At 46.3% G+C, this 25,078-nt stretch overlaps 1 protein-coding gene across 1 annotated transcript in view; it reads left to right on the top strand.

Annotated features, from left to right (window-relative positions):
* The first annotated feature begins 1,256 nt into the window (after window positions 1-1,256).
* The window catches only part of fam222a (family with sequence similarity 222 member A), a 47,239-nt gene continuing 23,417 nt past the window's right edge, over window positions 1,257-25,078 (top strand). The window contains exon 1 of the mRNA XM_041938021.1: window positions 1,257-2,151. The gene's annotated coding sequence lies outside the window, so the exon portion shown is untranslated. The remainder of the gene's footprint in view (window positions 2,152-25,078) is intronic.

The raw sequence follows: 25,078 nt of genomic DNA, 5'->3' as shown, positions 1-25,078 counted from the left end.
GCAAGTCATAGAGAGAATTTCAAAGGCAGAAGCCAGGACAGCGACATGGAGCTGCCAGGGATTGGTGAGCAATCAGATAGGGCAGAATTGATGACCTGGCTCAGGATGGATTTCTTGGAGCGGGCTGCCAGACCGAGGTAATACTTTCAGGCTCTTATCAGCACTGGCATAAGCTGAGTGCTGCATCACCCACTTCCCAGCGTCAGCTTATTATGAGAGTCCATGATGTGTGATTGCTTGTACTGCCTTTGTGTGTCCCAGGGTCTGCGTGCACTGGACACAGTTGGCAAGAAGAAGGAGAAGAAGAATACTAAGGGCCTCTGTCAAGCCTCCACTTCCCCACTGTTGTAATGACATTCTGCAAAAATAGGTGTTTTGCAAGGTTTCCTGTGAGTCATATAAGCTGGAGGTGTCAGTGAAGGAATTCTGCAAAGTTAAGTAGACAGTCACGTATATGTCATACTTTTTAAAGATTGACTGGCTGAAATATATTTAGGTAATAAACATTTTGAGGTAGTCGGTGGATATAAAGTGCATGCTGTGCAGGTGGCTCTATGCGTTCATGAAAGAGTTGTTGCAAGAAATGATCGATATTGAAGGACATTTTATGTGCATGTGTTGCATCCTGCATTATAGATGACTGAATAAATCTGAGCTCATTAAGGACCATGAACAGTCTCTGACGTTGATCACACAGCAGCCAAACTTCTACACGTTTGTCCTATTGGAGTTTCAAACCAATTCAGTTAAATAGCATTTTACAGGCAATTCATAAACAGTAGATTGATTTTGCATGCTAATCGCTGATAATCGCATCCGGGCTCCCTGCAGACCAGCCACAGAGCAACATTCCCGCATCTTGATGGGATTCAGTGTCTTGCTCAAGGGCACGTCTGCAGAGCAGATGCCTGCAGGTTTGAGCTCAGGTCTGCTCATTAAGGAATGGTGGCTTTAACCTTTACCTGGCTCCTGATAAGAGGGGAAGAGTGATTAAAGATCTCAATCTGCATTCTGCCACGGCAATTTATATCAGACGTTTTTTTTTTTTTCTTATTCCGCGAATAAACAACGTGGTTTCAGACGCTTGGACGCCGAGCATCTCTATGGTAACAGTCCTCAATTACCGATGATTGGCCAACCCGTGGGAATGTTTCTATTCCCTCAGTACAGTGATTGGTCGGTGGGCGGTCTGTGTAGCCTGACAGTCTGCAGCGTTCCGGGTTATTGTCAGTCTCGGCAGCTCGGCGCAAGGGCAGGACCGCATCCCGGAGCTGCCTGAAGCAGCTAGCTCTTTATTCAGACGTAACCATTTCTTATTTGGTTAATACACCAAAGAGAGCATCTTGGAGCTTTGCTATCGAGGTTACTCCACAGCCTCAGCTGGAAATCTGAGTCTGAATCGGGAGGCGAGACATCTCAGAAAGGCTGCCGACACCGCGGAGAAAGTGACGGACGGAGCAGAGCCTGATCGCCGGGATTTTACACCGCACCAGTTTAGGATATTTCAGGCAGCTGCTTCGGCCCAGCCTTGATTTCTTTCAGGGTACCTTCACACAATATTGCCTAGATAAAATCACTAACATTTGCATGAATATTTCACCCGAGGTCGTCGGTAGTGAGCAGGCGGACCACTTTAAACCCATGCGTAACAGCGGTGGATTTTGGAATACTGCGTAGCAGTTCAAGCATCCAGTGTTTCGATTCATAGTTGTGTTATTTGGAGGTATCCACAGGCGACAAGAAGAGCAACCAGGACCTTTTATTGTGTCCCGGAGGCTAAACGGTGAAAAACCCGAGGCGCACTTGGTGCGCAATCCTTCCGAGGACGCTGCTGAAATTGCCGACCTGCGCTTTTGCCCTCGACAAAAATTGGCAGCCGAGTCGAGAAAAAAGGCAAAGCTTATTAACTTTGCATGCCAGAGGCTATAGTGTGGAATCTAATTCGCAGGGTTACCGGTACAGTATATTTGCATACCATCGGAAGAGGAGGAGGATAAACTTAATCAACATTTGACATCGACAAAGCGGCTGCTGGATTTTGGAGAACAGAATGAATCCTTTTTAATTTGGACCACAGAAGTATGAGGCAGATTGCTCAGTGAATGCTACAATCTGCATGGAGTTCTAGTCTGCACTACGGAGCAATTTATGGTAAATATGATTTTTTTGGTAGATTTCTCCCTGTCTAAGTGTTTCAGCTTCGGAGGGGTTTGGGTTTGTAACCATTAACGTGGCCGCTGTCAGAGCCTCGCTCGATCCTTCTGGGATGGCAGCAGAAAATAACGAATGTTTGTAAATGCTCCCTTCTCCCAGGATGCTGCTCACATAACGATGTCTCAGATTTAAACCCTTTGTTTCCTTGCGTGACCCGCAGTAAAGGAAGTGTTGTAAAAATCGACTTGTTAGAGAGCCGCTCCCGAATGGCTTTAGGAACTGCTTTGATGTGTAATATTGGTCTTTTCAAGTATGGGTAGCAATTAAGTGTATTGTCGAGGGTGTTGCACCGCAGGCACCGCAGGCAGGAATATGTGGCACTAGAGGAGTTGCGGCTCAGAGCAAAAGGTGCGAATTTTTCATCTGTACGCCCCCGTGCGTCACTGCGTGCGGGGAGGGCGACTGTAGCGTCTGCTGCAATTAGTGATTTTTCACCCCGGAGTGTTAATGATATACAATCTCTTTTTATTGTGGCTCTGCGTATTGTGACAGGCTTTTATGAAGGAACTCGTAAAATTCATGGAGATGTGTGCGTAACGCTGTAAAACTTTTCACTTTGTGCTCGGCGACATGGATGATGCTCTGTGCTGCATTGAGGTCTGGAGGCAATTTGTCATTGTCCTGTGAATTCTTCAGCAAATTTGTCCTCTGCAGTCCAGTCCTCGAATGCAAATACAGGAGTCCGATCATGCTGGATGTTTGATTTGAATGTGAATGCTTGCTGCTAAAGTTTAGGCAGTTTTGACTCCTGTGAACTTTGAGCCCTGCGGGGTTGGTGAGGTTGCTCTGCAGAATTTAACTCACGCTGCACATAAATGAGCCTGCACGTGATGCTGACTGTGCTGTGAAAAAGCTGCACACGGTAGGTTTTATCATTAGACTACAAGCATCCTCAAAATGCATCTTCCTCGCCGGCTCCAGTCGTTCGCTCTCCAGCAGCCCCGCAGACAGGCAGCTCTCTGAATGTAATATGGGCCCCTACAGCAGGGCAGGCGCCCCCACAGTCAGGGCACCTGCCATAGAGCCTTCCTGGCTGTATTGAATAAAACATCCAGTGATGTATGAGGCAGGGGCTGCACCCGAGGGGGCAGAACTGCCTCATTTACTTCCTCCACTCTGCGCCTGTGACCTGCTGAGCAAATTGTGCTCATATTAGCTCTGCGGCTGCTCCTCACCTAAACAAATAGTCTTCCCAGCATAATGCTTGCCTTAACTCAACATGATGGTTGGACAAGGCAGGGGAGAACGAAATGGCAGAAAAGCTTTAATATCTAGGTCACTGAATTACCTTTTGGAGTTTGTAGCTCTTGTTTTGCCTCTTTATTTTCTGCCTTGCTGTTGGATCTTTTTTTCCCTCTAACGTTGGACCTTCAAGTGTCCTGCTGCAAGACTTTACTCACATTTCATCTTCCTCTTACTTTCACTCTGTTTCCTGTTGCTCTCTACTATCAACTGTCTAACAAAGGCAAAAATCCATTCAGGCTTTGTAGGTTGAAAGCTTGTGTTGCATAAATTCTGATCACACCAGCGCTTTATTCACTTCTGCTTTTTCGTTCTGATGAAATTATGAAAAGCTAAATTACCAAAGCAAAATCTGATCTGCTACTCTTATTTATGCTGGCAGCAGTTGAAAGGTGGAGAAGATATTTTGGCATCTAGCTACAAGAAGTCTGGCATTTTTATCAATTTGCAACTCAAATTGCATCAGTTTGGTTGATTGATAGCGTTTGGGTTCCTTACTGTATTCTTTGCTTATTAAAGTGCCTGCCTGAAGTGAATAAGTGAGCTCCACTCATGAATATCGTTAAAGTCGCTGAAGTTTAATTTCCTGCACTGTGTATTAATCTTTTTTAATCCCTGCATGGTTTGATTGTCTCAACACCTACCCAGAGGCAGCAAAACTCATTTTGGCACTTAAGATGACTAAAATAGTAGATACAGATGTGTGTGTGTGTGTGTGTGTGTGTGTGTGCGCGCGTGCGCATGTGTGTGTGTGTGTGTGTTGCTAAAAATCTACCCACCCCTGAAGTGTTTAAGGTGAGCATGTCCATTCTTGTAATGAAAGTGCTTCTTTTTCATTCACACAAACGAAACAACATTTTAAAAATTACTGTACAAACTCCCTTTTGTATAAAAAAATATACGCTGTGGGTGTAAATAATCTCGTAAAAACATTTTCCTCCCCCGTCAAAGAAAAGAAAAGGCAACCGTTCCGAGATGAGCCGAGATCCCAGAGAAGCACCAAGCTTATGCATGAAAATATCATCGGACACTAAAGGCAGCATGAACGTTTCCTGTCATGTCAACAGCAGCTCATTAGAAACCCGATCAAAGTGTTTTATTTCAGGAAAAGTCTCTAACATCTTTGTGTTAGCACCTTTCATGTGCAGGCAAACAAAAGAGACGTGCCCTCTCTTGTACTTTACAATATTACATGATTTAAGACGAACTCTGTTGTCCTGGCAGCGAGACTTGTCTTGCACATCAGCACTCCGGATGTGGAGACAAAAAGCAACATAAAACAAACGCATTTCACACAAATGATTGCAGAGAAACAAACGCGCCCTTCAGCCAGTCGGTGTGAGTTCAGTTTCCAGCACAGATGATGCTGCTGATGCGATTTGATGCTGAACGTCCAGGCAGGATTAGCAGGAATTGTTTGTGCTTTTGGCTTTGTGGTTTGCAGGTAGCAACATCCTAATGCTTGATGTGATCTTATTTCGTTAGCTGCTACATCAAACTGCACTCTGGATCTGTTTCACCGCTGCATGATTGACCCTCGGTCTTATTAGCTGTGTCGAAAAACTCAGACGAGCAGCTCTGGTTTTCTTCCCGGTCTCTTGAAGTTTGCTCAATGTCGAGGTCAAATAATCAAACACAGACTCTTTAAAATGGATCGGGGTCACTGCTCTCAGTTTTCAGATCAGCTGTATAGGATACATCTGTAAACCAGCTTTCCCCACTTTATTGATGGTGTCCCAGTGAGGTACTGCATCTAATTTCATGAATATCTGTCCAGTCATGTGACATCCCAAAGAGATTCCACCTATATGTTGTAAAATGTTACAACATATCACGCAATCAAGCAAAAAAATCTCCAGTAAGTTGACTGCCTTTACCACAGCGTCTTGTTTTAATGCACCGGCGCTTCAACAGTTCAGTTCGAGCACGTTTTTGTTTGATGTGGAGGGGCTCCGCTGAAATAGACTACAGGCGTGTGATTACATACATGCACCCCTGCAGTGTTTCTGATGAGTGCTGCATGTTAGCGAGTCGCGGTGCGGTTCTCAGGTCGTCGCTCCACAGATGATTTCCTGGTCTTTTGGCTGTAGTGAAAGGTCTACCTGACCACTCCGCTCATGTGATCTGACCCGCTGTGATAGTAGACGCTGGCAGCTCTTCATCAGGGTTATCCACTTAGCGCATGACGGACAGCGCTGGTCCTCAGACCTGCTCCCTCTCTCCCCCTCTCACCTCCCGTCAGACTGAATGGAAGTCACGTCTCGCCAGGCGCCGAGGTTAATGTATAGCCTTTTAATTTGGAAAGGTTAGGGCGGGTAGTCCATTTTTTTTTTGTTTTAAAATGCTCTTGGGCGTGTGAAATATAGTCAGCAGGAACTGTGCAGTTTATATGTGGTTAATGAGTACACAAGTATAGAGGGGCTGAGTGCTGTGCAGTTTATAGTTTGCTCCATAAGCCAGCCAGAAAAGTGCGGGGAGGCTTGCTCCTTCCAAAGTGTTCTTGGGAGTAGAAAGAGAATAAAGCAAATCTGACAAGCTCTCCAACAGCGAATTTGCTCTCCTTAAAAACAATGCCGCTCTTGCCTTCCTCATGGTCACATTGATTTGTTCTGGGTGACAGTGCAGGCTGCTGTGAAATCACCCCAGTGCCATTGATCTCAAGGAGAGGAGGAGGAGGAGAGGCAATGAGAGGCTGGCGACAGTGAGCAACATGGGAAAATCCTCAGCGTGCCCTCCTCAACCTTAACCAGTAATAAAATGAAGGCCTTGGCTGCTATCAGATCAGCCCCTGCTTCACTTCTTCAGCCACTGTATCGCGGTCTAGTCGGCACTTTGATTTGTTTTGGAGGCCCGTGCATGCTGTTTGATTTGCTATTGTGCCTCGCCATGTTTCAGATTATCAGTTGAACTCTTTATTGCCACTGTTTTCCATGCCAGAAGCAAGGCTGTTTTTTATCTCATGCAGGCCTCTGATTAATCTCTCCCTCTATGCTGGTGTACTTTAATCTTGAATGGGAGATATCTGATTCTCCTCGGCTATTGAGGAAGATCAAACTTTAATGGAACAAGGAACTGCACATCATCCTAATCTCCATCTCCCTGCATTTTGGTTGACTGCTCTCCCTCGGGCTTTGTAGCTTTCTGCAGAAGCAGGAAATACATCAGACAGATAAGATGTTTTCTCTTCATGCTTTGGTAATTTATTCCCTGTTGACAATGGCCACCACTTTACATCTCTGCTGTTTGATTACCTGGTCGAAGGAACAGCGGGTGAAAAGCAGTGGAATTGACTGACACTCACAAATGGCTATCCTGTGTGACCTAAACGTGTGAAACTTCTCCAGAAGCTTTAATTGGGGTTTCTTCACAGTTCATTCTACAGGAAAACGTGCCTCCCCTGTCTCTATTTATTGACATGCGAGAGATGTGACCTACGTCATCTGTCTATAATAGCCTGAGGACAGATACGTCAGCTGTATGGATGTATTCGGGTTCAATGCATTTGATTACACTACAGCCAATCCAGGAATTAGCTATTGACCGCTATTTTCTCCATTCAGTTCCTCCATATCACTGAATAATGGTGCACATTATGCTGACCAGCATCCGGACTGTTACCGCCTCGATGCATATTGTTGCAAATGGATAACACTTATGGGGTGTCGCGCCTCCCACAGACGGTTTGTGTCTGTGACAAAAAGAGGCTATTACCCAATTCTAAGGCGGTTGCTGTAAAGTAATGAAATTTCCACTGACTGGAGAAAACAATGTTGTCTGGTCCGGATTGTAATTGCAGAACCCACCTCGCCATTTTCCTGAGTTCAGCGTGACTGCAACGCGATTTAATAAAACTCTGGAGATTTTTATCATCTATTGCCAGGCCTGGCAGCCACATCAGGCAGAGTAAGCTGAGGCTCACACAGATAAAACTCATTCAATTTACTTGTTGAATTTTAACCAAGCCGGAGAGCATTTACAAGAGAGTCGGCATGTGACCCATAGGGAAACGTTTAATTTTTTTCTATAGGGCTGGTGCAGGTCAGCTATGTTGTTTATATAAAGCCCCCATTTCCTTAATCTAAAAGGAGGAGTAGCCTGGAATTTCCGTCATTTTCTCCAGTGTTATTATTTGTGTCAAGAAAGGGTTGAAAGTCTGTGGGATATTAGGCCCTAAGGCCAAAGAGCTTCTGTGCGCCTGCCTCCACTCTCATACAAAAACATAGGAACATTGACATGAGGACATGTATGGACACACACACACACTCACACACGCGCACACACACACACACGCACACTCCTAGCCCTGTTTTATTACCTCCTGCCTGCTGCTGGAATTGCTTTCCTCCCTCGAGTGAGCCAGGCAAAGCCGGCTTTATTGTGTTAACCTATTTGTGTGTCAAGAGCGATTGCAGCGTTCTTTATCTCTGTTTGTATTCGGACGGGGAGACGGCAGCGAGAGAGAGAGAGAGAGAGCGAGGAAGAGGAAGAGAGAGTGGCGGAGGCAAAGGAGGGAGGGAGGAGGGAGGCGGCGGGGTTTGCACAGGAGCCAGGCGAGCCACCGGAGTTAGACGGATGGCCGGTCACCTCGCTCCACTCTGGAGGATAATGACTGGTTGCTTAGCAATAACCCACCCCCACCCACTTCCAGACTTGCATCCAGAGTAATCACTTTTTTTCTCTAAAAGATTTCATATATAATTATAAGCCCAGTGCCGGCCTTTGAAATCTGCCTAATGGGTCTTTTCATTTATTTAGCAGGGTGGGTTGAGGGTGCGAGCTGGAATTGGAGATTTTGGTGTATGTATGTGCATGTGTGTGTGGGGGGGTATTGTAGGCTCCAGAATTGTGCATGTGTGTGTTAGTGTTTGTCAGCATGTGTTTATATCTGCTTTGTGCTCAGCAGTTGGTGGAGTTTGACCGGGATTATGACCAGGCCAAAGCTATATTTCCTGCTAGATAGCTGCTGCTGTACAACCTTTGACCTGCGTAATGCTGCGGTGGCAACGATGCATTCAAATAGATGCATCCGCACACGCACACACGTTCACACATTCACATTTTTTACTGGGCGACCAGCGGCGATGAGTGCTTCTTCTTGTGAGCTCTTAGTTTTATTAACATTTTTATTGAGTTGAACAAATTGCTGACCTTTTGTGGCATAATGAATAGCCCGGCCTGCTTAGGAAAAATGAGAGTTTTGGCAGAAGTGACTGGCGTCAATCCAAGCTGTTTAACACATGAGTTGCAGTGTGTTTATTCAGCAGGTGACAACATTTAATACCGCTGAGTGTTTTTTTCTACATTTCAATTCTTTCTCAGCTGCTTTTTTTTCTTCTTCAAATCTTCCTCCTCAGTCAGGACATTAATCTACAGTAAAGGCTGTCTTTAATCTGCACTGTTCTCCAGCGGGTCTCTATAATTTTAGGTAACTGTGTTTTTAAGTGGCAGGATAAAGGTATAATATCTGAACATGACCACAATTTAAATTGCCTTTCATCACCAGCAGCCACTAATGTTGGCACAAAGTCCAGAGTCATTTTAATGCTCAGCCAATTATCCTCTCTGCTTTTGAAAATAGATTTTTTTTTCTTCCCATCTTTTATGAAGATATAAAAAATTAATTTGAAATTCGCTGTGAAGTTCATATTAAACTTTTACTTGTTTATGATGATAAAAATGTCGGGGCTGCTCAAACAGACCTCGCGGATCAGATGAAATGTTTTGACTTATGCCAGTGCAGCCAGTTGGTGATGCATTCGATTGTTCATTTATGGAGAGACAAAATGCAATCCGCAGAAAACCTTTTTTGTTATTGAAGTTTCCTCAAATAATGTCAGCCGTGTCTGATAGTTACCCATCTGTGCTTTCTCTCCATATCCTGATCACTGCCATCTTTCCTTATCCAGGCTCATGCACCATTGCTAAAACTGACAGCTATGCACGTCCTGGGAACTTCATACAGACAAACTAAACATACAGCACCATCCCCCACCCCCATCTCTGTGGCATGCTTCTGTGGCTGCGTCTATAGGAACAGCTGTCCAGCTGTCACCGCAGCCAGCCAGTCAGCCGCTCTCCAAGGCAACATCTGTAGAGACTGAACGCACAAGGGCAGCCTGCCGCTCCATGCTCGTCCCCAAAGACCATGGAAGTGTGTCAGGCCTTTTGGCTGCACATTACCACTGACCACATCAACCGTATCACTGGGTTTTGATTGAACGTTATCTGCTCCTGTGCCACTTAAATAAGGTCGGCGAGGCGTCACGCTGCTATTTTTTTGTCACCGACGTACAGCGATCTGTTACTGAAGCGATTCGTATTATCGCAGCAGTTCTCTTAAAACAAATCATGTGACTGTGCAGCCAAAAAAACCCACACCACATTATCGTAGCCATTAATAGTCATCTGCTTCTGCATGGATATGTGTGTGTGTGCGCGTGTGTGTGCACGCATGTGTGTGTGTAAACAAAACAAAATCCCAGCGAGCAAGGTGCAATGGCCTGGAACTGACGAGAACCCACTGGGAGAGTCTATCCTTGATGTAGCCCCCCCGCTCCCCCTCCCCACCATCTTTTCCTCCTGGCAGCGGAGTGACGGTGAGGTGGGCGGTGAGGGGGGGGCATAGAGCCATGTGAGTGGGGAGATGAACAGAGCTGCGGTCCCCTCTGTCAGCCGCAAAGTAGGATCAGGGAGATCGCATGGGACTCTCTCGTAGGATGAGCAAAGGGAAGAAGGGAGAAAGCAGCTGTTCAGTGTTTTTCTCTTACTTCTTCCTCACTTGGGTTTTTTTTTTTTTCGCCCTCTCCGTCGTCTTCTCTGAGGCTGTCATTAGCTTCTGTCATGCTCTTTTTTTTTGCCGGGCTTGTCTTTAAAGGAGGAAATGCTTTGAGTGCTGCTGTACACATGGATGAGATGAGAATTTGCTCTTTAGAAGTGTCATAATCATTCCTGTGCCTCTTCTTGTTGTTTTTAGGGACTTTTAAAGGACTTGATGTCCTCATCAGTCCTCTTGGTAACCGAGGGCCTCTCAGGCGTACTGCGCCTCTCCCCACAGACAGCTGCAGACTCATACAGGCTCTGGGCGAAGTTTGATGGATCCTGTTTACTGGAGCTGAGAGAATGCCTGGGTATCTCAAATTAAGTGTCACTTAAAGCTTGTCTTTTAGTCAGCTTTCCATTTTGTTCCCCCATCTCTGGTGACAGCACTGTGCTGCCAATTGTAACAGGGATTGAGAGGAAGACATTTGGTGATTACACATTCTGTCATGATTGAGGGGTGAAGCCAGCAACTCGAGGCAAAACCAAATTCCATATGGCTGCAGTGAAATCTCTCCACCCATAGTGAGTTACACTCAAACAGCCCCTGTCCTGATGACAGGGAAATCGCCTGCTCATGACTTATCGTTTTATCATTCAAATTTACCCCATTGATGCTCGCTGCTGTGATTGACAGCTGAGCTTGAAAGCCACAGCTATCTCAATTGAGCTGCGGCAGCCAGTTGGTAACCGTGACAATGGTCTCTCCTCTTTGCCTTGTTTTCACACTTTTTCTGCTGTCACAGAAACCTCACTGATTGCTTCTCTGCCAAGACAGCATCCTATTAATCTTTTAAATAAGGGCCGCAGCCCAGCAGTATTGTTTGCAGAAAACCGAGAGGACCTTGTGAGACCACGCTGAAAGGGAAAAAAGGGGGCAACTGGGGCTGAATCTGTCTCATTGTGGCAGGAAAGCCGAGCCTCCTTAAAACCAACAACATTAGAAATCTAATAGCTGCTGTGGAGATAGATGGTGCAGGGGTCTGAATATAGCCAGCGCTCTCTGGCCCCACCTGATAACTCTGTGTGCTCTCTTGTCTTCTGCCGCTCTCAGCTTTGCTCTCCAGGTGCATTCTGTGCTTTCATCTACATCGTGGCACTCTGAATAAAAGCCTCTGTGTTTATGGCCATTTTCTTTTTCTATGCACTTATTGATCCCTTTCAGCATGGTTGGAATAGGCTTTATGTTATTTTTTTTTATTTGTGGCAATTCTGGCCTCGAACCGCATAACAGCGACATATTCTGAAAAGGCAAACCATTGATGTATTGTGATGTGACCTAGGGAAGGAAGAATACCATTTCAACCTTTTGTCCCTCAGCTGGCACTTTGTTGGAGACAAACGTGAATGAAATGACGTGTCCTTGTGCAAAACATGTGTTTCTTATAACCCAGAAAATCTCGCCTCGACTTTCAAAGGGCTTTCTGCACTGTGATTTCATGGACTCGGCTTTTGTGTTTAATTAGGTGTGATTTGTGAACACTTCCCAAGTGGTAGGAAGTCTTTTTTTGAGTCTCTGTACTGTCTTGTCAAGTGGTTGTTAATGGAGAATTGCTGCAATGCTCCTGACACCTTCTGCTTTGTAATGAGTGCCTTCCTATGCAAAATGGCCCCATAAACCAAACCTTTCAAGTATGAGGAACATGTGGTGGCAGTATTTGGTATCTCAGTAGTTGGGGATGTTTACTCCACATAAAGACCCTGAAGTTATGGGATCATTATATACCCTCCTCACGTCTTTGTCTCGTCTCTGGCCATGGAAAGCCAGTGAGGCACAGCAACCTGGATGACTAATTGACTCCCAGGTCAGAGCCACATGATAGCAAGACTGCAGGTGAATGGAAATTGATATACTTTCCCCCACAGGCAGCCATGACTGCTTTGTGATCATCTGTGTGATCATGCACACGTGCATGCCAGTTTGAGCATAGTTGTTCATCCTCTGTGACACACTTTGAAAACACAGCAAATCAGTCCATCGATAGCGATGATATAACACCACTTTAGCCGCGTTTCCACCCAAAGCACCCAGAAGCTTTAGTCCCAAGAACTACTTCACAAGGAATTAAAAGGCTCCCTCAGCCTGTTGTTGTCTGCATTTCCACCATGGTCTGAACACCAGCTGAGATTAGGCAAATCAGTCGCCTGAATGAAAAAGCGACGGCAGTTTTTACTCGTCGTTTTGGCATGCAACTTATGCAACGTTGGACGGCTTTGTTGGTCGTATGCTTTCCTCTGTAACTCCACAGCGATGTGTGAAAGCACAATGGCCAAACTGGTTTGCGGCTGTGGGTTTTTAAAAAATTGTAGCTGAAATTACATGCTGTGAGTACTCGATCAATCAGTGTTCAGCGCTGCAAGCCTCACCCCCAAAGTCCTTACAGTTTTGGACAGTACAAACCCCTAAGCAGGAACTCTTTGGGGGGGTAAAATAATATCCCCGAAACTTAATTTAGACCATGGTCCCTGTGGTGGAAACGCACTGAGTTCCTCCAAACGTTCCTAATCTCTGGGGAAAGTTCCTGCAGTGGAAACACAGCTTATTTATATAGGCTGCGAGAACATTGAAAGTTTAAAAACTAAGGAATGAGTGAAGCAAAGCATTTGTTTTTTTTAATTATGTGCTTTAGCTGTACTGAGTTGTGGCCTGGTTGTGTAATATTTGACACCGGTTTTAAGTGTATCCACTTCTGTATTTTGTGAAGAAGTGTCCTCAGGCACAGCAACTGTTTTGCAGTGGTAAAGGTTTTCCCTGCTCTCTCTGTGTGTGTAGCCTCGCTGCAGTGCTTTTTATCAACAATGAAGTTCTCTGTGCTTTACGTGCAGCTTTTTGTGCACAAAGACAAGCGAGCGTCTGTAACAGTTGGTCCTCGAAATGTGCGTTAAACCGTGAGTCTGTGTTTCCTCTGAACATGCAAAATGTGTGCACATAGGGATGTCTTTTTGTTCTTGTTTGCAGGTTAAACACAAACGCTGCTGTCCCAGATTCACACACAAGCCCCCCTCCACCTGAGTCTGATCCCCGGCAACCAGCCCGAGCGCCTCACACGCAGCCACGAGCCTCCTCCTCCTCCGCCCGCCACCCGAAAAAGATCCTCTCAGTTCCACCACTTTCAAAGCGCTCGCATAGCTCGGCTGTGTCGAAGCATGCCCCTCCTCCCTGACCCCACCTCCTGGAGACGGCACTCTTGACCTGCTGCCCCATTGTTTTCAGCGGGGATGGATGAGGAGCCGCCTCTGCCGGCGCGATCCTTCACTCAATAGCTGCTCCATCTGTTGACTGCGTGACTCTGGGTTACAAGCGGGGATTTTGCTCCGTCTGTGCAGGGTGTGAAAGGAGCTATCTCAGGGGGCTTCCTGAATAGGGTTTTAAACGGCAGTAGCAGGGTGTTGTGATGCCCCTCACACCCCTCCGCCCCCCCCCTCCACCCGTCATCAGCCCAACACAGCCGGCTGGGTGTGTGCAGGATGAGAGGCCTTCATTGTGCCTGTTCACAGGCCCCTAGGCAACAGGGTCACCTTGTCCCCCAACAAATGCTGCCCTCAGTGGGATTGTTGGCACTGCATGTCTGTGTTTCTGTGTGTGTGTGTGTGTGTGTGTGTGTGTAAAGGGGGAGTGGGTGTTTGAGTATAAGAATGCATCATCAGGGAGAGGGCAGAGGCCTTGGCTGTGAGGACATTTATCTAACATCTCTGCCTTTCACATCAAGGCCTATTCAGTGCTCTCCGTCTGCGTGAGGCTTTCAAAGGACAGCTCAGATAGAGAAACACTCTGGGCTGATTTACAGGTCAAACTGCTCAGCGTTTAGACCAACAAAGCTGCTGATGTCATTTTCTATTTCCCTTGTATATTCAGCCTAGTAAGGAAAAAGCATCATCTGTGGTCTGTCTCTCATGAATCTGAGTTCCCATCACTCAAGCTAGTGGAAGAGCGCCGGTTCGGCCTCTGAGGCTGGTCTGTCCCGTGTCTTGGTCTCCTTCACAGAGAACACTTGGCAACAAAAAACTAATCCGTGGCTGCCGGTTCACCTCCGGTGATTAATGTTGAAATTGCGATCAGTCGGATGTTTGTGCTGAGGTCCTCTGTCTGTCTGTCTGCGTGGGAGTTGTTTCTCTTAAGTGAAATTAAGAAGGATCGTGCCCTCTAGGATCCTTTTCTTTCCCCTAAATAAAGTTCCCACCAACAAAAAGAAAAACCTGTGTTTGGGATGATGTTGTCTTTTATTGCAATGCAGATCCAACTAGCTGCACATATTTATCACTTCTAGGCTTTTATAAGGTTTTTTCGTCTCTCTCCCATGGCTCAACCTGCTTTAGACAGACTGAATAAGTCAACTGCTGTTCTTCTTTTTTTATTTCTGTCTAATGGGGTGGTCCTCCTGGTTTGTCTCTTCTTGCCAGGAGCTTAGTCCTGAAGAGGCACAGCCAAGCACCCGCATCTGCCTTGTTTCCTGTTCTTTTCCTTTATCACACAGCCACAGCTTCACCACTGGGGCCCGAACCCCTCAGCTGTCACAGGATGTCCCCAGCACACTTTTACCTTGGCTAAGATGATTAAAGTAGCAGGATCCACTCTCCTCATGTCTTTAGCACGAGTGTTTCACCTCCACCTTTCTCCTCAGGCTGAGAAAAGACGAAGTGAGCAACAGTATCAGACAGAGAAGCAGGCGTGGAGCCCCCTCGCCAGATGAGACGGAGTTGAAGGAGGAGGGGGTTGTTGAGTGGAATGAGTGGAGGTAGAAAACTGCAGTGACAGCAGAATGAATAAATTGAAAAACTCTCTCATTGTAAATTGTCTATCGCTCGTGACAAACGATCTGATAGGCGAGCGGCCCGGGTTTCCGACGCATCCGTCCCAATAGAGCTGTGAATAACTGGTCTATCTCCACACTGCTTAGCACTGGCCCCGCACTTAATAATTCATACAGCGTGAAATATTTTCCCCGGTACAGATATGCCAAAGAGCTGCCGCCAGCAGGCGGGGGCGGTGAGGGGGGTGTCCCTGCGGTGCTAATTTGGGGGATGGTGACGTGCATAGATTTCTAAGGGGGCTGTAGTTTAGAGGAGATGCCTCAGACACATTTGCTCTCCTGTATGCTCTGTCTGTTATTGGAAAGAGCCGAGCTGGAGATGCAGAGAGCGAGAGTGAAAGAGTGCGGTTGACATTTAACTCATGGCTGATCTTTCTGGAACCGGGAGGAGAGAAGGGAAATACATTTCCATTTAAGCTGACTGAACACAGTTATCAGTGACTGTGGGGACAAAGGAAGGCTGTAAACCTGTTAAGTAGTTTTTGCTGTTTGCCCCGCTGAGCGTTGTGGTCGCAGTTGACATCAGTGGCGGCAGGTTTCTGTGGGCACCTGGTTTCTGTCTCCTGTTTCCATCAGGTGACTCCTCCTGCCTCAGGCTCCTGCAAGAGCTCAGCAGCCAAAAGCAGCTCTCATGGTCCCTGACCTTATTGTCCCCTTCATTCACAGTGCTGAGCTCACACCGCCTGATTCTCCACGGCAATGAACCCAAAGCTATAATGGCCTCGCTCGCATGAGCGTGCACAAGCTCGTGCGGATGCGTGCTCGCCTGTAATGGTGGCATGCCATGTGTGTCATTTTTGTGCCGCGGTGCTGTGTGGTTTTGTCTGGCTTGTTCCGCAGCGCAGTCCTGTACAAACTGGGTTTTTATGGTTCGCATTCAGGCCCTGATACCAATTATGCAAACTATTAAAAATTTAAGGAGGACAGTCTTTTATAATTTAATCCTAAAGTAATAGATTCTATTAAAAATGCATGAGAGGAGCTTTATAGATGGAGCTAGAATTAGTGTCTATCAAAGAGTCCAGTCAAGGATGCAGAGGGAATGGGCGGCAGTAGTGGTGGTATTGCCTCATTATTCAAATAGGATATGATTACCATAGAGCAGGAGTCCCTCAGAGCTGAGGAGCAGAGCAGAGCTCGCTGGCCACTGTGATCACACACAGGAGGAGTCTGGTTGGGCTCCTCAGAGGGAGCTCGCCCCTCTTTTCTGCCAAAATAAAACCGATTTTGGATTTCCTGTATTAACTGTCGCAAATGGGATTCGCAGCGACGTGTGATTTGTGGTGGTTTTTAAAGCTCTCTGCCGTTGAAATACCCTTTGTCTTCTCAGGTTTCTCCTCCCTGGCGTTTCGCTCGAGATTGTTTAGTCTTGTCCTCGCTGAAAGCATGTAGAAGGTGTTCAAGCATGAAAACAGGAAGCCTGCAGTGTTGTAACTTAATGGCTCATGCAGCAAGCGAACAGCAGACCTTTAACTGGCCTCGGCACTCCTCGGTTTACCCCACACAGCTTCCTGGACAGGTGGAGAGCAGAGTGAAGGCTTTCCACAGCGCGTGTGCTGTTTTTAACAAAGCAGCCATATCTGCACTGTTTTACTTTCAAGCCTTTCAGTCATTTTGCACTCCACTTTATCCCACTCTGGCAGGGGGGCGAGCTTAACAGTTTTTATGCACCACAGGTTTTATGGAGTCCTGATAGCAGTTGAATTTCACTCTGTTGTCATTGTGACTTGCTTCAATAATTACAGGTAGAGAGCTGCAGATACCAAAACCTCTGAAAAGGCTCTGTGCTTATTAATGTGCTGCAAGAAGTGGATTGAAAAAGCCAATAAAAATTGGAACCCTCATGAAGCTTATATGGATTTCAAGTTCTGCCTCTGAGGTAAATTCCTTGCCTTTTTGATGTAATGGCTGCCTGTTTATGGAATAAATCCAACGGGCTTAATCGATCATCTCCGTGGAAAGGTCAAGAGTAGAAGCTCTGGTGTTTGAAGTGCTTATCCCATGGAGGAGTGCCAGAAATGTGACACCTCCTTATGAGTGGGCGGCGGCGGCGGGCAGATTAGTGACGGACAGGATGGCCCAGGGGGATGATTTAGGGAGATTCAGCTCTAAATACTCTGTGTGTATCAGAGAGAGAGAAAATTATAAGCTGCCTTCCTCCAATCCCCATTTCCAACAGAAAAGCATATTAGTAGATTAAAAAGAAAATTTCCAAAAAAGAAGACAGGAAAAAAGAAAACAAGGGAGGTCACAGCGGCCAGTGAGAGGTGAACAAAAGTTTATTGCTTTTAACCTCCTGTCCACACTTTCTGTTTAATGTTGCTTGAAGTTACCGGTCGGTTTCATCCCTCCGCGGTCTAATCTAATCTGGAGTGGGTGGCTGTGGGCAGCATCTGCGCTCCGAGTTGAAATAGGGCTTTCTCTCTGCCTAATCCTCTATCCAGGGATCACTCAGTAGGGTGAAGACAATTACCAGCCCGCTTTCTCATGCTAATGGAATCTCTAACTAGATCTTACAGAAAGAGGAAAAAATAGATGGAGGAAGAAGAGAAGCAGGGACAATGGCGCAGAAAGATGACCCAACTAAAATGGGTTTTTAGATTACCATTTAATTATTGATGGAGACCCAGTTGTAAGGCCTAAGGTCAGGATTTGGAGAGCATTTTCAGAGAAAAGAGATAGATTATCAAGTTATTTTGGTGTGTGTGTGTGTGTGTGTGTGTGTGTTGGGGGTGTCGTGTCAGGAAGTTGCTGAGACAGGACCGATGTCACTGACGTATCAGCAGCCGTGTGCCAGGTAGTCTGCCTTTCACCTTTTTATCACCTGCCTCCAGCAAGGTGTCTGGAGTAGTTTTAAATTGCATTAATATGCAGGAATTTATAGATTGCCTCCCTTGGCATTTCTGCAGGGAGGGGAAGAGAGTATTACAGTCTCCATCTGCACTAATTACTGGGTCTTGGCAGTGTTACCTGTCTCTTGTGAAGGACAAACCAAGGCACCGAGCGGTAGCACACAGAGCAGAAGGAGCTCATCTGCTGGGGAGTCTTCAGGAAGAGGGATGTCTCTGGGGCATTTTTACTCTGATATGTTTGATGTGTTGGGAACCTTGACTACCATAAAAAAAAGCTCCGGCAACAACATCAATAAACTAAATGACTTTGTCCAACTTCCTGCGTCTCGCGCTCGGAGAGAAAAGCTAACAGGCTTTGCACCTGATTTCGGTGACAGGGAGCTCAAACTGTTGTAGTTAAATGTATCAGCATAAATCTCCTGTTAATCCTGCTGGAAACTTAAATTGACTGTCTCCCGCGTGTCGGAAGATTTAAAGCCGTGGCAGCTCAAGAGTAAATCTTAACAGGTGTACACCAACTGGTTCTCCTTGAAGCGAAGTTCCCAGACCCGAAACAGAAAGCAGGTCCTCGGTCCACCAAATAAATCACAGGAGCAACGAGATGTATCAAAAATCCTTGAGAGGGAAGAGATAATCAGTCTGCACGTGCACCGTTATCTCCGCGATGACCTCGCTTCTCAATTCTCTCCGTGCCTGGTCAAGCTCGCTGATAACAGGAGCCCTTATCAGGCTGCTTTTGTCATGGAAAGCATCTGCCATTTTAAATCATTACGACCTGCCCACTTTTTCACTTTCCCCAATCACTGAGCAGTGACACCAAGACCTTGCCCGTGGAAACAGGAGATCAATGCTTTAACTCTTTGCACTTCAGGTAGCTCTCCGGCCGCCGGCTCTCTGCATCAAAATCTGCTCGCAGCAGCTCCTCAGCCGGGTTTCTCAGGTGTCTGTGTTTGTCTGTCGGCCCGTCAGGGAGACTTCTTGGATTGCTGCAGCACGAACATCTTGCTGGTGTTTGTGCCATCTGTGCCTTCAGCCAGCAGGTGATTACCAACTGCAGCCTCACCTCCCACTCTGTCCAATTGGATTGTCTGCGCTGGCGTGGTCAGGGCCGGCTTTCAGAGGGAGCGGGACGACAGCAGCTGGATAGCACACGTTACAGAGGGAGGGGAGAAGCTGCGAGGAGAAAACATGTGGAGGAGAGCGCCTGCCTCTGCTTCATCTCCCGACTAGCTTAGCTGTGAGCGCTTGTCTCACCCTCTCTTTTATAGTCCTTAGCAAAAATGGCTTTGTCACACTTCAGATATATCAAATGAGATCAATGTCAACATTTCTACGGTGCACCGTTTGATTGCCTCGCGGGCTTCACAACACACTAATGTTATGCATGACTGACTATTGGATCCATGACACCCTCCAGTGAAAGACGGCGGAGTTGTCCTTTGGACCATGGGAATTGGGGTCACCTTAGGCCCCGCAGAGAGCGATGTTTGGAGTCAGGCTCCGGCAAGTGAGAGAAGAAATCACATTGTTTGAATTTAATTATATTCCATTGATTTATTGAACACCCATTAATAAGCATACATTTCGAGGCAGGGCCATTTTGCGTGGAGGTTTTTCTCCCCCCCCCCCTCTCGCTCCCTCGCTTCCCTCGCCTGCTCACTCCATTTCATCATAAATTGACATAAGCCTTTCTTTGAAGTTCAGGAGCCAAGCTGAGGAATGACAGCACAACAAACAATGAACAAAACACAAAAAGACAATGAACACTGTTTGAATATTCAAGTGAGCCACCGTAGGATGGGTGGGTGGGGGGGGGGCCTTGTTTTATTGTGGTTGTGTTAAGCCGTGAATGGACCTGTCTGGGACAATAAAGGATTGTGTCACATTGGGATAAGAAATTTTTTGCAATATCAACAATGCTTTACAAATGAGTGTGTAATAAGGTTTACAGAGAAAATATAAATCTGAGCATGAAAACCGAGAAAGCACAGCTCATTTTTCGCGTCTGGCTGAAGTTACCGAGGACGGTTTGTGATTTATGCTTAAAAGTCCTGCCTGGTGAAAATAATCTGTTTTGTACAGTAGAGGGATATTTAGTTTTTAATGCAGCCAGATTTGTGTTGAATTAACAGCAGCCCTCTGGTGTATCTGTGATCAACAGTTTGGTAAAAACTCCACAGCTACCCTCCACATCTGTTCAATATGTCACAACATTCGCAGGGTTTCTGTGTGAAAGTGGCATTAGATGATAACTGATGCTGCCGCCTTGCAAAACAATACGAGAAAGGCTGAGGCAATAAGAGGAGAAGAGGATGTGTTTCCCCTGTGGTTTGTCTGACAATCTTAAGCCACGCTCTCGTTGCTCAAACTCCCTCGCCGGCATCGGCAGGAGCGCGGAGGCTCAGGCATGTTGGATGAGCACCTTGGTTGCGCTGTGCCGGTGGAGACGAGCAGATTTTACCGAGGGGACTCTCCCGGCGTGGGATCGCAGGCGTGTGTTGGGTTTCAGATTGGTGATTAGCCCACAGGATGCACAACTTTCAAAATGTGAAACACAAGGCTGCGGCCGTTATGACTTGTGGGTTTTGCTCGTTGGGGTGCTTTGTCACGTACGGTGCATTTAGACTCTCGTCACACTGCTGTTTTCGTTGTCGAGCTTCAAGCTGAATGAGTTTAAACTATCAATTAAACATAATTTTCCATGCTCGTTTCAGCTTCTTTTATTGCTCTCATGGCTTCAGCCGGAATCCTCTCGACCGGTTTCTTTGTCCTGGTTCTTTGCTTGCCTTTTAGACATTTTCCCTCGTCTATCAGGTCTGTAGTCACTTTTCTTTAAGGTGGTAAAAATGTTCATCCAGTGTTACTTTGGTCTCTGAATTAGCTCAAGAAAGAGCAACAAAAGAACTTATCAAATGCTCTTTTTGCTACGTGGCACATTAGCATTTTCCTGCTCTGGCACATAACCTATTTATGCCCGGGGCACTTATTTACAAACCTCACATGTGATCAACTGATGTCAAGGTCGAGCTAATCAGCGCTTAGCTTACTGTACGCCCCTGTACACTTCTCACGTCTACTGAAGGTGTAAAAAGAGCAGCGAGGAGAGACTTACATAACTGATCCTTTGGTAAACCTCACCAAAAGCTGCACATGTAATACTTTAGAGAATTGCGGTCTCTGGTTGTTTCCTAGGATGGCGGTGGAGGATGCAGTGTTTTCCCCTGTAGCCCGGGCTGCCGAGGTAGCTGAGGAACAAGCCTTGTTTCAAATACGCAGAGGCATTTTTTATTTCAAAATCAATCAAGGAAAGTATGTTATGAATCCACGGTGCAGGGCCAGGTGCCAAGAGTGCGAGCTGGACCAAGCTGGACCATGATGGGGATCTCACCTTGCTCTGTTGACAGACCCTAAACCAAACAAAGATCCCCATCGCCCATAACCACCTGTTGGCTACTTATCTAACCAGACTATTTGATTGGTGGACCTTCTGCACTCAGTTCTACCTGACATGCTTAATTTTTACCCTCTGAATGCAGCTCAGGTAGTGGCTGGAAATATATAGTTTAATTTAGTGTAATACTCTCAGTTTTTTTGGCAGCACGCTCCTCAAACTCACAACTGTCTCTGTATGAAGGGTCATTCATCTTCATTTACATCAGCTCTCTGCGTTTTCTACGTTTTGAATGTGGTTGCCACATAGTCATAATGGCTCGCTGCCTTCTGAGCCCATTATTTACTATTAATGAAACCTAGCCCAGCACAAAGATGCAGCAGTTGGCTGTGAAGTCAATTAGTCCTCATTGCTATTACAGGGTTGACATTAGCCTAGGCAGGCGTGTTTTGATTAGAGATGACAGACGACTCACTGCTATTGGATTGCCAGACATTCCTCACCCTTCATCCCACGGGTGAAGCTATTGAAGCTGACTGGAATATGGAAAGCTAACAGCTGAGTGTTTTTGCCAAGATGCCCTTCATCTGCAGAGAAACCTCTTATAAATACGACTGCGTGGCATACGAGGCTGTATAAGCCCCAATAACTGCGACATGCGGCATAGTATATATAAGAATCAGCTGCCAATATGTTATTCCGGCGCTGTATATCATGGAAATAATACCCAAACTGTAGGCTTTTACACACAATGGCCTTTTGTTGTGCAGGTTATTTATTGTGCTGGTGTGAGGTTGTGCAGAGCTGGTGGGTGAGTGCATCCAGGGGCTTGTATTGTTAGGGAATCAGTGGCTCTTGTTTGTGGAGCTGGGAGGGTTTGTTAACAATGCCTTTTTTATGTCCCAGAGTGCGTGCCTGTCGGCAAACGTCCCCTCAGAATTTTTGTTTGTGTGTTGTTTTGTTGTTGGTGTGTTCGTGGATCAGGGTCGGCGAACATAACCCTCTCATTGTGTGCCACGTCCGAGCAGACCAGTTTTATATCAGGCACATGTGAGCATTAGTGTGTGTGCGTGTGGGTTTTGAATATACAGTACGAGTGCAAATTATTTAGTGCGGATGTGTGGAAAGTGCCGAGCCGAAGGGGTTTGCTGCCAGTCCTTCCTAATGGAGCCTTTCACTCTCCCTCCATTCATGTGACGGTATGGTGACGGAGAAGGGGGAGCCGGGGATTAAGGGGGTAGAGGCAGTGCCTTGTTAAAGAAAAAGAAAAGGTCTGAGTGTGTCGATTGGATTAACTTGTTTGGGCTTATTAAGAGGGGAGACACAGCAGCTTGTTAAAAGCACTGCATGGGGCGTCCCACAGTGAGACGGCAGGGTCACCATTCAATTAGGTTGAAGCCCCACCTCCGCTCATTGTGGCGGCTGTCTGCCAGGCTCCCGGACCACGGCTGGTCCTAAACTGGGAGGGGGAGTTGCACCGGAGACACTTTAACTAAGGCAGTCAGACCTATAGAAGCTTAATGATTGGCTTTGTGTAAGAACCACTGAGGGATAATATTAGCTAAGCCTGGAAATTGTATTTGCTACAGCTGCTGGTATAATACTTGATTTTCAGTATAAATGCCAGAATTACACCTGTTTTAATACCTTACTTTGAGAAATATTAGCATGTTTGTTACACCCCTGTTATCAGACGAGAGCGTTGATTGGATGATTCTGCAAGACCTTATGAGTTATGATGCTGCAGAACAGCAACTACAGCATGCCTACAGCATGTTTAGAGGTTTGCCAAATAAACTAAGTCACAGTGTTGTTCATGTCAGGGAAAGATTGTGACTTCAGTTGACAAAAAGGGGAACATCAGTTGCAGGATGTAGCAGGAGGCAAACTCTGATTTCCTGTGTTAATTCAGAAACGCTACCTGTCCATCTACCTCCTGCATTAGTGCTGAATGTCGGCACTGGACTTAAATCGTGAGGTGCAATATGTCTAATATGAGTCTGGGCTTTTTTTCTGCAAAACCCAATTTGACAAAAGAAACCAAAGTTCACAACTTGAACACAAGCAGCCTTACAAGAACAATCTGAACAAAGAGTAAGCAAACAAGACAAGGAGTGTGCCACCACGGATGCCATCTTTTGGCACATTTCAGCTCGTACCACGAAGCACCACACAATGAGGTTCGATTCCCATCCCCGGTATCAGCTGCCTCACTCCATCTTTCACCTGAAACATGTGTAGCTCAAAACACACACACACACACTCCGTTTATTCACCCATGACCACCCTGTTACGCCCCGCACTTGGCAGGATTCTTATCTGGGCACACAGCTTTGGGCGCGGGGAGCCATCTCCTCTGATCTCCTCTGCAGTTTAAGAACCTTTTAACTTAGAAATAGCCCTCTGCCAAGCCCACCGCCTCTTGATTCCGGCTTATTCCCTCATCTCATGGGACTGATCTTCCGCCCCCATTGCAAACCCTGCAGCAGCGTTAGCAGAACGGGAAAGAGCCGATAGACATCCTGGCTTTTGAGATATCCCCGCACTGGTGTAATAGGAGACCTGTGAGTGGATTTGATGAGTGAGTGAAGTGCAGGTGGTTTTTCCAACGGTGCGTCGGGCGGTGTGTGTGAGTGTGGGCTAACACACATCCTCTTGCACCTTCACGGGGATTGACCTGGGTATGACAGGCTGTTTTAGGGCAGCTGGGCGACGGGTCACAGGGTTTGGGTTTGGACATAATTTCCTGCCACTGATAGACATCTGCTAAGTAGTACAATAACCTAATAGGGGGAAATGAGGGGAAAGGGGGACATGACAAACAAGCCAAAGACTTGCTCCTTCTGCTTCGCTCTTAAAGGCAATAATAGGAGAAAATTGGTTCTTGAAATTGAATTGAAAAAAAGTGGGTCTCTTTCAGCGAAGTATAATGCCTCAGAATACATTTGGTGAGCAGCAAATGGAGAAAAATGGAGGGTAGTTACACGATTGTCTTTCATTTCAGAGAGGGGAAAACTGTGGAGGTATCCCCCGTTAAGACTAGCTTTTAGTCTCAATCTGCACCATGTGTCCCTTTCCTCTCTCTCAGCCGCTATCTTTTAACAAATGGGCTGTGAGGATGGGCTCGTTGTGAAATTAGTATCCTCACAGAGAGGACACAGAGAAAGGATTATGTGAATAGCCAGTAATGAGCTCAAAGTGCCAGTGTGTTTGGGCCAGGCCTGCCCGTGTGCGAGAGGAAATGGCACCGCATGCGACCTTTTTTGCTCAAGCACCTGGCGAGAAATAGAGTGGCCCCTCTCTTCCATCTGCAGTGTGTGTGTTTGTGTGTACGCGTGTGTGTGTGTGAGAGAGAGAGAGAGAGAGAGCTCTGTGAAATTCTTCGTCTAAAGATTTAATTTACTTGCATTTATTAGAGAGAAGCATTTTTTGTGAACACCGTTTTCACACTGTCAGGTTTGCGCTAAAAGTGTTGTTTTGTGCCGCTTCAGACAGGTTTTAAAAATACGCATTTGACTCGCAGTGTTAAGTGTGTTATACAAGCCTTGAGGTCTGAGGTCAAATTTAATGTCTTGCGAAAAATGTTTTATCTCAAAATGCTTTTTGTGAGTGAAAGACTGAATCCTTTGCAGGGATGATGCTTTTTTTTTCTGTAACACCTGCTTCTAATCTTTAAGTATTCAAACCAGGGAAGTCATTCAACCTTAATTATAGGCAGTAAATTTTGCTGTGTTTGTCAATCATGCTTCCCC

This window comes from Chelmon rostratus, chromosome 5, assembly GCF_017976325.1.
Source record: "Chelmon rostratus isolate fCheRos1 chromosome 5, fCheRos1.pri, whole genome shotgun sequence".
NCBI classification, from domain to species: domain Eukaryota; kingdom Metazoa; phylum Chordata; class Actinopteri; order Chaetodontiformes; family Chaetodontidae; genus Chelmon; species Chelmon rostratus.
This window is presented reverse-complemented; position numbering and strand designations above follow the sequence as displayed.